General features: G+C 21.8%; 1 long non-coding RNA gene across 2 annotated transcripts in view; it reads left to right on the top strand.

Moving 5' to 3' along the window:
• Positions 1 to 14,793, top strand: part of LOC145271376 (uncharacterized) — a 68,371-nt gene extending 53,578 nt beyond the window's left edge. For both annotated transcript variants that reach the window (XR_013865842.1, XR_013865843.1), the window contains exon 2: positions 11,961 to 14,793. This is a non-coding gene — a long non-coding RNA (uncharacterized LOC145271376). The remainder of the gene's footprint in view (positions 1 to 11,960) is intronic.
• Positions 14,794 to 15,078: the final 285 nt, after the last annotated feature.

Here is a 15,078-nt window from a genome sequence, read left to right as displayed (position 1 = left end):
AATACAATTTTCTTGTTGTATTTGTGTTGCAGTAATATTCTAAAATTATATTAAAATACAATTTTCTTGTTGTATTTGTGTTGCAGTAATATTCTAAAATTATATTAAAATACAATTTTCTTGTTGTATTTGTGTTGCAGTAATTTTCTAAAATTATATTAAAATACAATTTTCTTGTTGTATTTGTGTTGCAGTAATATTCTAAAATTATATTAAAATAAAATTTTCTTGTTGTATTTGTGTTGCAGTAATATTCTAAAATTATATTAAAATACAATTTTCTTGTTGTATTTGTGTTGCAGTACTTTTCTAAAATTATATTAAAATACAATTTTCTTGTTGTATTTGTGTTGCAGTAATTTTCTAAAATTATATTAAAATACAATTTTCTTGTTGTATTTGTGTTGCAGTACTTTTCTAAAATTATATTAAAATACAATGTTTTTGTTGTATTTGTGTTGCAGTACTTTTCTAAAATTATATTAAAATACAATTTTCTTGTTGTATTTGTGTTGCAGTAATATTCTAAAATTATATTAAAATACAATTTTCTTGTTGTATTTGTGTTGCAGTAATATTCTAAAATTATATTAAAATACAATTTTCTTGTATTTGTGTTGCAGTAATATTCTAAAATTATATTAAAATACAATTTTCTTGTTGTATTTGTGTTGCAGTAATTTTCTAAAATTATATTAAAATACAATTTTCTTGTTGTATTTGTGTTGCAGTAATATTCTAAAATTATATTAAAATACAATTTTCTTGTTGTATTTGTGTTGCAGTACTTTTCTAAAATTATATTAAAATACAATGTTTTTGTTGTATTTGTGTTGCAGTACTTTTCTAAAATTATATTAAAATACAATTTTCTTGTTGTATTTGTGTTGCAGTAATATTCTAAAATTATATTAAAATACAATTTTCTTGTTGTATTTGTGTTGCAGTAATATTCTAAAATTATATTAAAATACAATTTTCTTGTTGTATTTGTGTTGCAGTAATATTCTAAAATTATATTAAAATACAATTTTCTTGTTGTATTTGTGTTGCAGTAATTTTCTAAAATTATATTAAAATACAATTTTCTGGTTGTATTTGTGTTGCAGTAATATTCTAAAATTATATTAAAATACAATTTTCTTGTTGTATTTGTGTTGCAGTAATATTCTAAAATTATATTAAAATACAATTTTCTTGTTGTATTTGTGTTGCAGTAATATACTAAAATTATATTAAAATAAAATTTTCTTGTTGTATTTGTGTTGCAGTAATATTCTAAAATTATATTAAAATACAATTTTCTTGTTGTATTTGTGTTGCAGTAATTTTCTAAAATTATATTAAAATACAATTTTCTTGTTGTATTTGTGTTGCAGTAATATTCTAAAATTATATTAAAATACAATTTTCTTGTTGTATTTGTGTTGCAGTAATATTCTAAAATTATATTAAAATACAATTTTCTTGTTGTATTTGTGTTGCAGTAATATTCTAAAATTATATTAAAATACAATTTTCTTGTTGTATTTGTGTTGCAGTAATATTCTAAAATTATATTAAAATACAATTTTCTTGTTGTATTTGTGTTGCAGTAATATTCTAAAATTATATTAAAATACAATTTTCTTGTTGTATTTGTGTTGCAGTAATATTCTAAAATTATATTAAAATACAATTTTCTTGTTGTATTTGTGTTGCAGTAATTTTCTAAAATTATATTAAAATACAATTTTCTTGTTGTATTTGTGTTGCAGTACTTTTCTAAAATTATATTAAAATACAATTTTCTTGTTGTATTTGTGTTGCAGTACTTTTCTAAAATTATATTAAAATACAATTTTCTTGTTGTATTTGTGTTGCAGTAATATTCTAAAATTATATTAAAATACAATTTTCTTGTTGTATTTGTGTTGCAGTAATATTCTAAAATTATATTAAAATACAATTTTCTTGTTGTATTTGTGTTGCAGTAATATTCTAAAATTATATTAAAATACAATTTTATTGTTGTATTTGTGTTGCAGTAATTTTCTAAAATTATATTAAAATACAATTTTCTTGTTGTATTTGTGTTGCAGTAATATTCTAAAATTATATTAAAATAAAATTTTCTTGTTGTATTTGTGTTGCAGTAATATTCTAAAATTATATTAAAATACAATTTTCTTGTTGTATTTGTGTTGCAGTACTTTTCTAAAATTATATTAAAATACAATTTTCTTGTTGTATTTGTGTTGCAGTAATTTTCTAAAATTATATTAAAATACAATTTTCTTGTTGTATTTGTGTTGCAGTACTTTTCTAAAATTATATTAAAATACAATGTTTTTGTTGTATTTGTGTTGCAGTACTTTTCTAAAATTATATTAAAATACAATTTTCTTGTTGTATTTGTGTTGCAGTAATATTCTAAAATTATATTAAAATACAATTTTCTTGTTGTATTTGTGTTGCAGTAATATTCTAAAATTATATTAAAATACAATTTTCTTGTATTTGTGTTGCAGTAATATTCTAAAATTATATTAAAATACAATTTTCTTGTTGTATTTGTGTTGCAGTAATTTTCTAAAATTATATTAAAATACAATTTTCTTGTTGTATTTGTGTTGCAGTAATATTCTAAAATTATATTAAAATACAATTTTCTTGTTGTATTTGTGTTGCAGTACTTTTCTAAAATTATATTAAAATACAATGTTTTTGTTGTATTTGTGTTGCAGTACTTTTCTAAAATTATATTAAAATACAATTTTCTTGTTGTATTTGTGTTGCAGTAATATTCTAAAATTATATTAAAATACAATTTTCTTGTTGTATTTGTGTTGCAGTAATATTCTAAAATTATATTAAAATACAATTTTCTTGTTGTATTTGTGTTGCAGTAATATTCTAAAATTATATTAAAATACAATTTTCTTGTTGTATTTGTGTTGCAGTAATTTTCTAAAATTATATTAAAATACAATTTTCTGGTTGTATTTGTGTTGCAGTAATATTCTAAAATTATATTAAAATACAATTTTCTTGTTGTATTTGTGTTGCAGTAATATTCTAAAATTATATTAAAATACAATTTTCTTGTTGTATTTGTGTTGCAGTAATATACTAAAATTATATTAAAATACAATTTTCTTGTTGTATTTGTGTTGCAGTAATATTCTAAAATTATATTAAAATACAATTTTCTTGTTGTATTTGTGTTGCAGTAATTTTCTAAAATTATATTAAAATACAATTTTCTTGTTGTATTTGTGTTGCAGTAATATTCTAAAATTATATTAAAATACAATTTTCTTGTTGTATTTGTGTTGCAGTAATATTCTAAAATTATATTAAAATACAATTTTCTTGTTGTATTTGTGTTGCAGTAATATTCTAAAATTATATTAAAATACAATTTTCTTGTTGTATTTGTGTTGCAGTAATATTCTAAAATTATATTAAAATACAATTTTCTTGTTGTATTTGTGTTGCAGTAATATTCTAAAATTATATTAAAATACAATTTTCTTGTTGTATTTGTGTTGCAGTAATATTCTAAAATTATATTAAAATACAATTTTCTTGTTGTATTTGTGTTGCAGTAATATTCTAAAATTATATTAAAATACAATTTTCTTGTTGTATTTGTGTTGCAGTAATATTCTAAAATTATATTAAAATACAATTTTCTTGTTGTATTTGTGTTGCAGTAATATACTAAAATTATATTAAAATACAATTTTCTTGTTGTATTTGTGTTGCAGTAATATTCTAAAATTATATTAAAATACAATTTTCTTGTTGTATTTGTGTTGCAGTACTTTTCTAAAATTATATTAAAATACAATTTTCTTGTTGTATTTGTGTTGCAGTAATATTCTAAAATTATATTAAAATACAATTTTCTTGTTGTATTTGTGTTGCAGTAATATTCTAAAATTATATTAAAATACAATTTTCTTGTTGTATTTGTGTTGCAGTAATATTCTAAAATTATATTAAAATACAATTTTCTTGTTGTATTTGTGTTGCAGTAATATTCTAAAATTATATTAAAATACAATTTTCTTGTTGTATTTGTGTTGCAGTAATATACTAAAATTATATTAAAATACAATTTTCTTGTTGTATTTGTGTTGCAGTAATATTCTAAAATTATATTAAAATACAATTTTCTTGTTGTATTTGTGTTGCAGTAATATTCTAAAATTATATTAAAATACAATTTTCTTGTTGTATTTGTGTTGCAGTAATATTCTAAAATTATATTAAAATACAATTTTCTTGTTGTATTTGTGTTGCAGTAATATTCTAAAATTATATTAAAATAAAATTTTCTTGTTGTATTTGTGTTGCAGTAATATTCTAAAATTATATTAAAATACAAATTTCTTGTTGTATTTGTGTTGCAGTAATATTCTAAAATTATATTAAAATACAATTTTCTTGTATTTGTGTTGCAGTAATTTTCTAAAATTATATTAAAATACAATTTTCTTGTTGTATTTGTGTTGCAGTAATATTCTAAAATTATATTAAAATACAATTTTCTTGTTGTATTTGTGTTGCAGTAATATTCTAAAATTATATTAAAATACAATTTTCTTGTTGTATTTGTGTTGCAGTAATATTCTAAAATTATATTAAAATACAATTTTCTTGTTGTATTTGTGTTGCAGTAATATTCTAAAATTATATTAAAATACAATTTTCTTGTTGTATTTGTGTTGCAGTAATATTCTAAAATTATATTAAAATACAATTTTCTTGTTGTATTTGTGTTGCAGTAATATTCTAAAATTATATTAAAATACAATTTTCTTGTTGTATTTGTGTTGCAGTAATTTTCTAAAATTATATTAAAATACAATTTTCTTGTTGTATTTGTGTTGCAGTAATATTCTAAAATTATATTAAAATACAATTTTCTTGTTGTATTTGTGTTGCAGTAATATTCTAAAATTATATTAAAATAAAATTTTCTTGTTGTATTTGTGTTGCAGTAATATTCTAAAATTATATTAAAATACAATTTTCTTGTATTTGTGTTGCAGTAATATTCTAAAATTATATTAAAATACAATTTTCTTGTTGTATTTGTGTTGCAGTAATTTTCTAAAATTATATTAAAATACAATTTTCTTGTATTTGTGTTGCAGTAATGTTCTAAAATTATATTAAAATACAATTTTCTTGTTGTATTTGTGTTGCAGTAATATTCTAAAATTATATTAAAATACAATTTTCTTGTTGTATTTGTGTTGCAGTAATTTTCTAAAATTATATTAAAATAAAATTTTCTTGTTGTATTTGTGTTGCAGTAATATTCTAAAATTATATTAAAATACAATTTTCTTGTTGTATTTGTGTTGCAGTAATATTCTAAAATTATATTAAAATACAATTTTCTTGTTGTATTTGTGTTGCAGTAATATTCTAAAATTATATTAAAATACAATTTTCTTGTTGTATTTGGGTTGCAGTAATATTCTAAAATTATATTAAAATACAATTTTCTTGTTGTATTTGTGTTGCAGTAATTTTCTAAAATTATATTAAAATACAATTTTCTTGTTGTATTTGTGTTGCAGTAATATTCTAAAATTATATTAAAATACAATTTTCTTGTTGTATTTGTGTTGCAGTAATATTCTAAAATTATATTAAAATAAAATTTTCTTGTTTTATTTGTGTTGCAGTAATATTCTAAAATTATATTAAAATACAATTTTCTTGTTGTATTTGTGTTGCAGTAATTTTCTAAAATTATATTAAAATACAATTTTCTTGTTGTATTTGTGTTGCAGTAATATTCTAAAATTATATTAAAATACAATTTTCTTGTTGTATTTGTGTTGCAGTAATATTCTAAAATTATATTAAAATACAATTTTCTTGTTGTATTTGTGTTGCAGTAATATTCTAAAATTATATTAAAATACAATTTTCTTGTTGTATTTGTGTTGCAGTAATTTTCTAAAATTATATTAAAATACAATTTTCTTGTTGTATTTGCGTTGCAGTAATATTCTAAAATTATATTAAAATAAAATTTTCTTGTTGTATTTGTGTTGCAGTAATATTCTAAAATTATATTAAAATACAATTTTCTTGTATTTGTGTTGCAGTAATATTCTAAAATTATATTAAAATACAATTTTCTTGTTGTATTTGTGTTGCAGTAATTTTCTAACATTATATTAAAATACAATTTTCTTGTTGTATTTGTGTTGCAGTAATATTCTAAAATTATATTAAAATACAATTTTCTTGTTGTATTTGTGTTGCAGTAATATTCTAAAATTATATTAAAATACAATTTTCTTGTTGTATTTGTGTTGCAGTAATATTCTAAAATTATATTAAAATACAATTTTCTTGTTGTATTTGTGTTGCAGTAATATTCTAAAATTATATTAAAATACAATTTTCTTGTTGTATTTGTGTTGCAGTAATATTCTAAAATTATATTAAAATACAATTTTCTTGTTGTATTTGTGTTGCAGTAATATTCTAAAATTATATTAAAATAAAATTTTCTTGTTGTATTTGTGTTGCAGTAATATTCTAAAATTATATGAAAATACAATTTTCTTGTTGTATTTGTGTTGCAGTAATTTTCTAAAATTATATTAAAATACAATTTTCTTGTATTTGTGTTGCAGTAATATTCTAAAATTATATTAAAATACAATTTTCTTGTTGTATTTGTGTTGCAGTAATATTCTAAAATTATATTAAAATACAATTTTCTTGTTGTATTTGTGTTGCAGTAATATACTAAAATTATATTAAAATACAATTTTCTTGTTGTATTTGTGTTGCAGTAATATTCTAAAATTATATTAAAATACAATTTTCTTGTTGTATTCGTGTTGCAGTAATTTTCTAAAATTATATTAAAATACAATTTTCTTGTTGTATTTGTGTTGCAGTAATATACTAAAATTATATTAAAATACAATTTTCTTGTTGTATTTGTGTTGCAGTAATATTCTAAAATTATATTAAAATACAATTTTCTTGTATTTGTGTTGCAGTAATTTTCTAAAATTATATTAAAATACAAATTTCTTGTTGTATTTGTGTTGCAGTTATATACTAAAATTATATTAAAATAAAATTTTCTTGTTGTATTTGTGTTGCAGTAATATTCTAAAATTATATTAAAATACAATTTTCTTGTTGTATTTGTGTTGCAGTAATATTCTAAAATTATATTAAAATACAATTTTCTTGTTGTATTTGTGTTGCAGTAATATTCTAAAATTATATTAAAATACAATTTTCTTGTTGTATTTGTGTTGCAGTAATATTCTAAAATTATATTAAAATACAATTTTCTTGTTGTATTTGTGTTGCAGTAATTTTCTAAAATTATATTAAAATACAATTTTCTTGTTGTATTTGCGTTGCAGTAATATTCTAAAATTATATTAAAATAAAATTTTCTTGTTGTATTTGTGTTGCAGTAATATTCTAAAATTATATTAAAATACAATTTTCTTGTATTTGTGTTGCAGTAATATTCTAAAATTATATTAAAATACAATTTTCTTGTTGTATTTGTGTTGCAGTAATTTTCTAACATTATATTAAAATACAATTTTCTTGTTGTATTTGTGTTGCAGTAATATTCTAAAATTATATTAAAATACAATTTTCTTGTTGTATTTGTGTTGCAGTAATATTCTAAAATTATATTAAAATACAATTTTCTTGTTGTATTTGTGTTGCAGTAATATTCTAAAATTATATTAAAATACAATTTTCTTGTTGTATTTGTGTTGCAGTAATATTCTAAAATTATATTAAAATACAATTTTCTTGTTGTATTTGTGTTGCAGTAATATTCTAAAATTATATTAAAATACAATTTTCTTGTTGTATTTGTGTTGCAGTAATATTCTAAAATTATATTAAAATAAAATTTTCTTGTTGTATTTGTGTTGCAGTAATATTCTAAAATTATATTAAAATACAATTTTCTTGTTGTATTTGTGTTGCAGTAATTTTCTAAAATTATATTAAAATACAATTTTCTTGTATTTGTGTTGCAGTAATATTCTAAAATTATATTAAAATACAATTTTCTTGTTGTATTTGTGTTGCAGTAATATTCTAAAATTATATTAAAATACAATTTTCTTGTTGTATTTGTGTTGCAGTAATATACTAAAATTATATTAAAATACAATTTTCTTGTTGTATTTGTGTTGCAGTAATATTCTAAAATTATATTAAAATACAATTTTCTTGTTGTATTTGTGTTGCAGTAATTTTCTAAAATTATATTAAAATACAATTTTCTTGTTGTATTTGTGTTGCAGTAATATACTAAAATTATATTAAAATACAATTTTCTTGTTGTATTTGTGTTGCAGTAATATTCTAAAATTATATTAAAATACAATTTTCTTGTATTTGTGTTGCAGTAATTTTCTAAAATTATATTAAAATACAAATTTCTTGTTGTATTTGTGTTGCAGTAATATACTAAAATTATATTAAAATACAATTTTCTTGTTGTATTTGTGTTGCAGTAATATTCTAAAATTATATTAAAATACAATTTTCTTGTTGTATTTGTGTTGCAGTAATATTCTAAAATTATATTAAAATACAATTTTCTTGTTGTATTTGTGTTGCAGTAATATTCTAAAATTATATTAAAATACAATTTTCGTGTTGTATTTGTGTTGCAGTAATATTCTAAAATTATATTAAAATACAATTTTCTTGTTGTATTTGTGTTGCAGTAATATTCTAAAATTATATTAAAATACAATTTTCTTGTATTTGTGTTGCAGTAATTTTCTAAAATTATATTAAAATACAATTTTTGTGTTGTATTTGTGTTGCAGTAATATTCTAAAATTATATTAAAATACAATTTTCTTGTTGTATTTGTGTTGCAGTAATATTCTAAAATTATATTAAAATACAATTTTCGTGTTGTATTTGTGTTGCAGTAATATTCTAAAATTATATTAAAATACAATTTTCTTGTTGTATTGTTGTTGCAGTAATTTTCTAAAATCATATTAAAATACAATTTTCTTGTTGTATTTGTGTTGCAGTAATATTCTAAAATTATATTAAAATACAATTTTCTTGTTGTATTTGTGTTGCAGTAATATTCTAAAATTATATTAAAATACAATTTTCTTGTATTTGTGTTGCAGTAATATTCTAAAATTATATTAAAATACAATTTTCTTGTTGTATTTGTGTTGCAGTAATATTCTAAAATTATATTAAAATACAATTTTCTTGTTGTATTTGTGTTGCAGTAATATTCTAAAATTATATTAAAATACAATGTTTTTGTTGTATTTGTGTTGCAGTAATATTCTAAAATTATATTAAAATACAATTTTCTTGTTGTATTTGTGTTGCAGTAATATTCTAAAATTATATTAAAATACAATTTTCTTGTTGTATTTGTGTTGCAGTAATATTCTAAAATTATATTAAAATACAATTTTCTTGTTGTATTTGTGTTGCAGTAATATTCTAAAATTATATTAAAATACAATTTTCTTGTTGTATTTGTGTTGCAGTAATATTCTAAAATTATATTAAAATACAATTTTCTTGTTGTATTTGTGTTGCAGTAATATTCTAAAATTATATTAAAATACAATTTTCTTGTTGTATTTGTGTTGCAGTAATATTCTAAAATTATATTAAAATACAATGTTTTTGTTGTATTTGTGTTGCAGTAATTTTCTAAAATTATATTAAAATACAATTTTCTTGTTGTATTTGTGTTGCAGTAATATTCTAAAATTATATTAAAATACAATGTTTTTGTTGTATTTGTGTTGCAGTAATTTTCTAAAATTATATTAAAATACAATTTTCTTGTTGTATTTGTGTTGCAGTAATTTTCTAAAATTATATTAAAATACAATTTTCTTGTTGTATTTGTGTTGCAGTAATATTCTAAAATTATATTAAAATACAATTTTCTTGTTGTATTTGTGTTGCAGTAATATTCTAAAATTATATTAAAATACAATTTTTTGTTGTATTTGTGTTGCAGTAATTTTCTAAAATTATATTAAAATACAATTTTCTTGTTGTATTTGTGTTGCAGTAATTTTCTAAAATTATATTAAAATACAATTTTCTTGTTGTATTTGTGTTGCAGTAATATTCTAAAATTATATTAAAATACAATTTCCTTGTTGTATTTGTGTTGCAGTAATATTCTAAAATTATATTAAAATACAATTTTCTTGTTGTATTTGTGTTGCAGTAATATTCTAAAATTATATTAAAATACAATTTTCTTGTATTTGTGTTGCAGTAATTTTCTAAAATTATATTAAAATACAATTTTCTTGTTGTATTTGTGTTGCAGTAATATTCTAAAATTATATTAAAATACAATTTTCTTGTTGTATTTGTGTTGCAGTAATATTCTAAAATTATATTAAAATACAATTTTCTTGTATTTGTGTTGCAGTAATATACTAAAATTATATTAAAATACAATTTTCTTGTTGTATTTGTGTTGCAGTAATATTCTAAAATTATATTAAAATACAATTTTCTTGTTGTATTTGTGTTGCAGTTCTTTTCTAAAATTATATTAAAATACAATTTTCTTGTTGTATTTGTGTTGCAGTAATATTCTAAAATTATATTAAAATACAATGTTCTTGTTGTATTTGTGTTGCAGTAATTTTCTAAAATTATATTAAAATACAATTTTCTTGTTGTATTTGTGTTGCAGTAATATTCTAAAATTATATTAAAATACAATTTTCTTGTTGTATTTGTGTTGCAGTAATATTCTAAAATTATATTAAAATACAATTTTCTTGTATTTGTGTTGCAGTAATATACTAAAATTATATTAAAATACAATTTTCTTGTTGTATTTGTGTTGCAGTAATATTCTAAAATTATATTAAAATATAATTTTCTTGTTGTATTTGTGTTGCAGTAATATTCTAAAATTATATTAAAATACAATTTTCTTGTTGTATTTGTGTTGCAGTAATATACTAAAATTATATTAAAATACAAATTTCTTGTTGTATTTGTGTTGCAGTAATATTCTAAAATTATATTAAAATACAATTTTCTTGTATTTGTGTTGCAGTAATATTCTAAAATTATATTAAAATACAATTTTCCATAGTGCAGATTTTCTTTATGCCTTCTCAATTTAAAGTTATTTTTAAATAGACGTGAAGACTAGGATACTTCAATTAAAAGTCAAATATGAACAGGTAAAATTATAGAGGAATAAAAGATGACACAAATGAGGTATTGTTTTTTTAAACTGTAACATTCAATTTAGCTGTAATTTGCAGCTTTTGAAAAAATGATAAGTGCGAACTTTTTTGGTGCCATTATATATATATATATATATATGAATACGTCTAGAAACCAAAATGTTCATAAGTTCGTACTGGGATTGTCTGGATACTTCAATTAAAAGTCAAATATGAACAGGGAAAATTATAGAGGAATAAAAGATGAATCAAATGAGGTTTTGGTTTTTTTTAACTGTTACATTCAATTTAACTGTACTTGGAAAAATCCAGTAAAATTGAAAGAAGAATTTTAATAAGGCTTTTTTACCCATTCATCCCTAAAAACACAAAAGTATGCTACACTCATGTACTAAATAAAGATTCCATTGAGAATTCTGTACATATTTCTTAGTTCAAGAGAAAAGTTCACAAGTTTGACAAAATACACCTGAATAAGATCCGCAGTAACATAGAAACGTGTGAAAATAACACCCAAGATGAGAACAGTATTCTGAAGAATCCAAATAATATGGATAATCAATCCTTATCTCTAAAATGAAGAAACAAAGCTTTTTAATTAAATATTTGATATTAGAAACACAGTATTGCATAAAACTATACTAATTTTCTTTTTGGAATTTCATTAATTCAGGTTAACCATATGAAATATAATTTTTCAAATTTATCTTATATTTTCAGAATTTTCAACAATGAAAAGGAATTAATGGATAAGAAGTAGCTTTCTTCATTGGATATTTAAAAAGGTTTAAAATAATTATACATTTCTTTACATAAATTTTCTAAAGTTAAAATATATTAACCTGGTTATCATCATTCACTACAGTACATATATATTTTGTCGAATTTATCTAACATGGCTGACAAACAACATTCATGTGAAGTATGTGGTTCCTCTTTTGCACGGAAGTCAACTTTGTTGAGTCATATGAAAACACATACAGGATTCAAACCACATTCTTGTGAAGTATGTGGTTCTTCTTTTGCACAGAAGTCACATTTGTTGGATCACATTAAAACACATACAGGAGAGAAAACACATTCTTGTGAAGTGTGTGGTTCTTCTTTTGCACGGAAGTCATATTTGTTGAGTCATATGAACACACATACAGGAGACAAACCGCATTCATGTGAAGTATGTGGTTCTTCATTTGCACGTAAGTCACATGTGTGTCGTCATATGAAAACACATACAGGAGACAAACCACATTCTTGTGAAATATGTGGTTCTTCTTTTGTACGAAAGTCACATTTATTAGATCATAGGAAAACACATACAGGAGACAAACCACATTCTTGTGAAGTATGTGGTTCTTCTTTTGTACAGAAGTCAAACTTGTTGCGGCATATGAAAACACATACAGGAGACAAACCACATTCTTGTGAAGTATGTGGTTCTTCTTTTGCACAGAAATCATATTTGTGGAGTCATATGAAAACACATACAGGAGAGAAACCACATTCTTGTGAAGTATGTGGTTCTTCTTTTGCACATAAGTCAACTTTGTTGAGTCATATGAACACACATACTGGAGACAAACCACATTCATGTATAGTATGTGGTTCATCTTTTGCACATAAGTCAACTTTGTTGAATCATATGACAACACATACGGGATTCAAACCACATTCTTGTGAAGTATGTGGTTCCTCTTTTGCACATAAGTCAACTTTGTTGAATCATATGACAACACATATGGGGTTCAAACCACATTCTTGTGAAGTATGTGGTTCTTCTTTTGTACATAATTCACATTTGTTGCGTCATATGAATACACATACGAGACAAATATATCTCCTCTAGACAAACTGTAAAATCCTTAATATCCAATGTAGTAGAAAATCCTGGGAACGTGTACCAGAAAAACAGTTGGAAATAACTCATACACTAACCACGAACTATGATTACAAACTATGATTACGAACTTCCTACAGGTACATACCTAGACGGAGAATGAAGTAAGTGTTCCTAATGATGCTGGCCTTAACAGACCAGATAGGGAGAAAATATCAAAATACCAAGGACTTATGTACAACATGAAAAGAAACTGGAATCTTACGAATGTAGCAATCACACCTAATCTCATTATCAACCAAGCAATCATATCTCTCATAGGATTAACCGGGTTAATGAAAAAATTTCAAAAACTATTTGGCAAATATACCTCGTGAACCAAGTGCAAAGTAAATATAAACAATAGCACTTGAAGGGACGGTTAGAATCTTAAAAAGATGTTTCAGTTGGAGCAACTAAATTAATTGGAGAATGTTTGGCCTCCAGTAGAATGCTCCATCCCCAGCAAAAACAAAGTGATAAGAAAATAAAAACAGAGAGAAAAAACACATTCTTGTTAAGTATATGGTTTTTCTTTTGAAGGGAGGTAAAATTTATAGTGTGGATGCATTATATGAAAACACATACAAGAAACATTATCTGATGATCTTCTAATATCTATATCGCAACATATTTAAACAAGCCAGAAGAACAACCTCTATCATGCAAGTGGCCAACCATTTTAATCAAGACTGTTTTACAAATATGACAGAATTAGGAAACAAGTCTGTTACAGAAATCATCCAAAAGAGTTGTTAAAAATACTCCAGAACTTCCATTACAGAAAATTGGAAAAATGGGCCAAACAATATTGTGACAAGTATTTTCTGGATTCATTCACCCAGGACAATATAAGTTTGAAATACACAGAAATAGTGAGGATAAGCCATTTAAATTTTAATTTGGGTTAAAAAGAGTCAAAGTAAAAAATAACAAAATACTAGGTATTATGCACGACATAAAAAAAAGTGGAATCTTTCAAAAATTGTATTTCAATAATTATAGTAATTATTTAGAATCTTAAAATGATTGTTTGCTGGAAATGTAAGAGATAAAGGGTGAATGCCTGGCATCCAGTAGGGTGCTCCATCACCAGCTTAAACAAAATATTTAAATTAAAATTAGTCAAACCACATTCCTTTGACGTATGCGGTTCTTTGCATAGAACGAACATTTGTTGTGTCATATGCAAAAACACACGGAACACAAAAGAACTTTAATAGAACATTCAAATATCTATGTATTTCATATAGAGTTACATGTGAGTGCCATGTCGGGAACCTATTGATTTTTGAATACTTCGACTGATGAAAATTGAAACAAAAGAAAAAATGTATGATATATACTTACTGGTTTAATGAAAAATCCTAAGGGATATTTACACAAAATTCCTAGAAAAGCAAACTTTTGCAATGAAGCGATAACATGGATAATAACTGTATATAAATATCTATATATTCCAATTAAATTATGTGTAAGTTCCAGAGGGATCTCTTCAGACTAACTAAAATGTAAAATTAACATGAACACTAGGATACTTCAATTAAAAGTCAAATCAAAACTTCCAATTCCAAAACTCGACACTTGTTTCAAAACTTCCAAAAGAATTGAAGTCATTTCTTAACAGTTTTTGCTTTTATTTTTAAGTTTAATATATTTCAATAAAACGTATATTTTATATCAAGTTTTCATGTTTCAATATCTAATTAAAACTTTTTATCATTGTTATTTTCATACAATCTTCATTGTGCAAGATTGTGCAAGATTTTTTAAATATGATTGACGTTCCATAAGCAATGACCCTCACCCACTTCTGTTTGTCTGATCTAGTAGAAATGTTGCATATGCAATGATTTATATCTCTATGGGTAATGTGGCAAAGTACAAGTCTGAACTAGTTGTTCCTGATTTACAAGTCTTTGAAATTAGTTAAATGTGAAATGGAGCCTGTCAAGTGTCATGCAG

Source organism: Euprymna scolopes, chromosome 46 (assembly GCF_053919585.1).
Source record: "Euprymna scolopes isolate OS-2025 chromosome 46, ASM5391958v1, whole genome shotgun sequence".
Classification (NCBI taxonomy): Eukaryota; Metazoa; Mollusca; class Cephalopoda; order Sepiida; family Sepiolidae; genus Euprymna; species Euprymna scolopes.
This window is presented reverse-complemented; position numbering and strand designations above follow the sequence as displayed.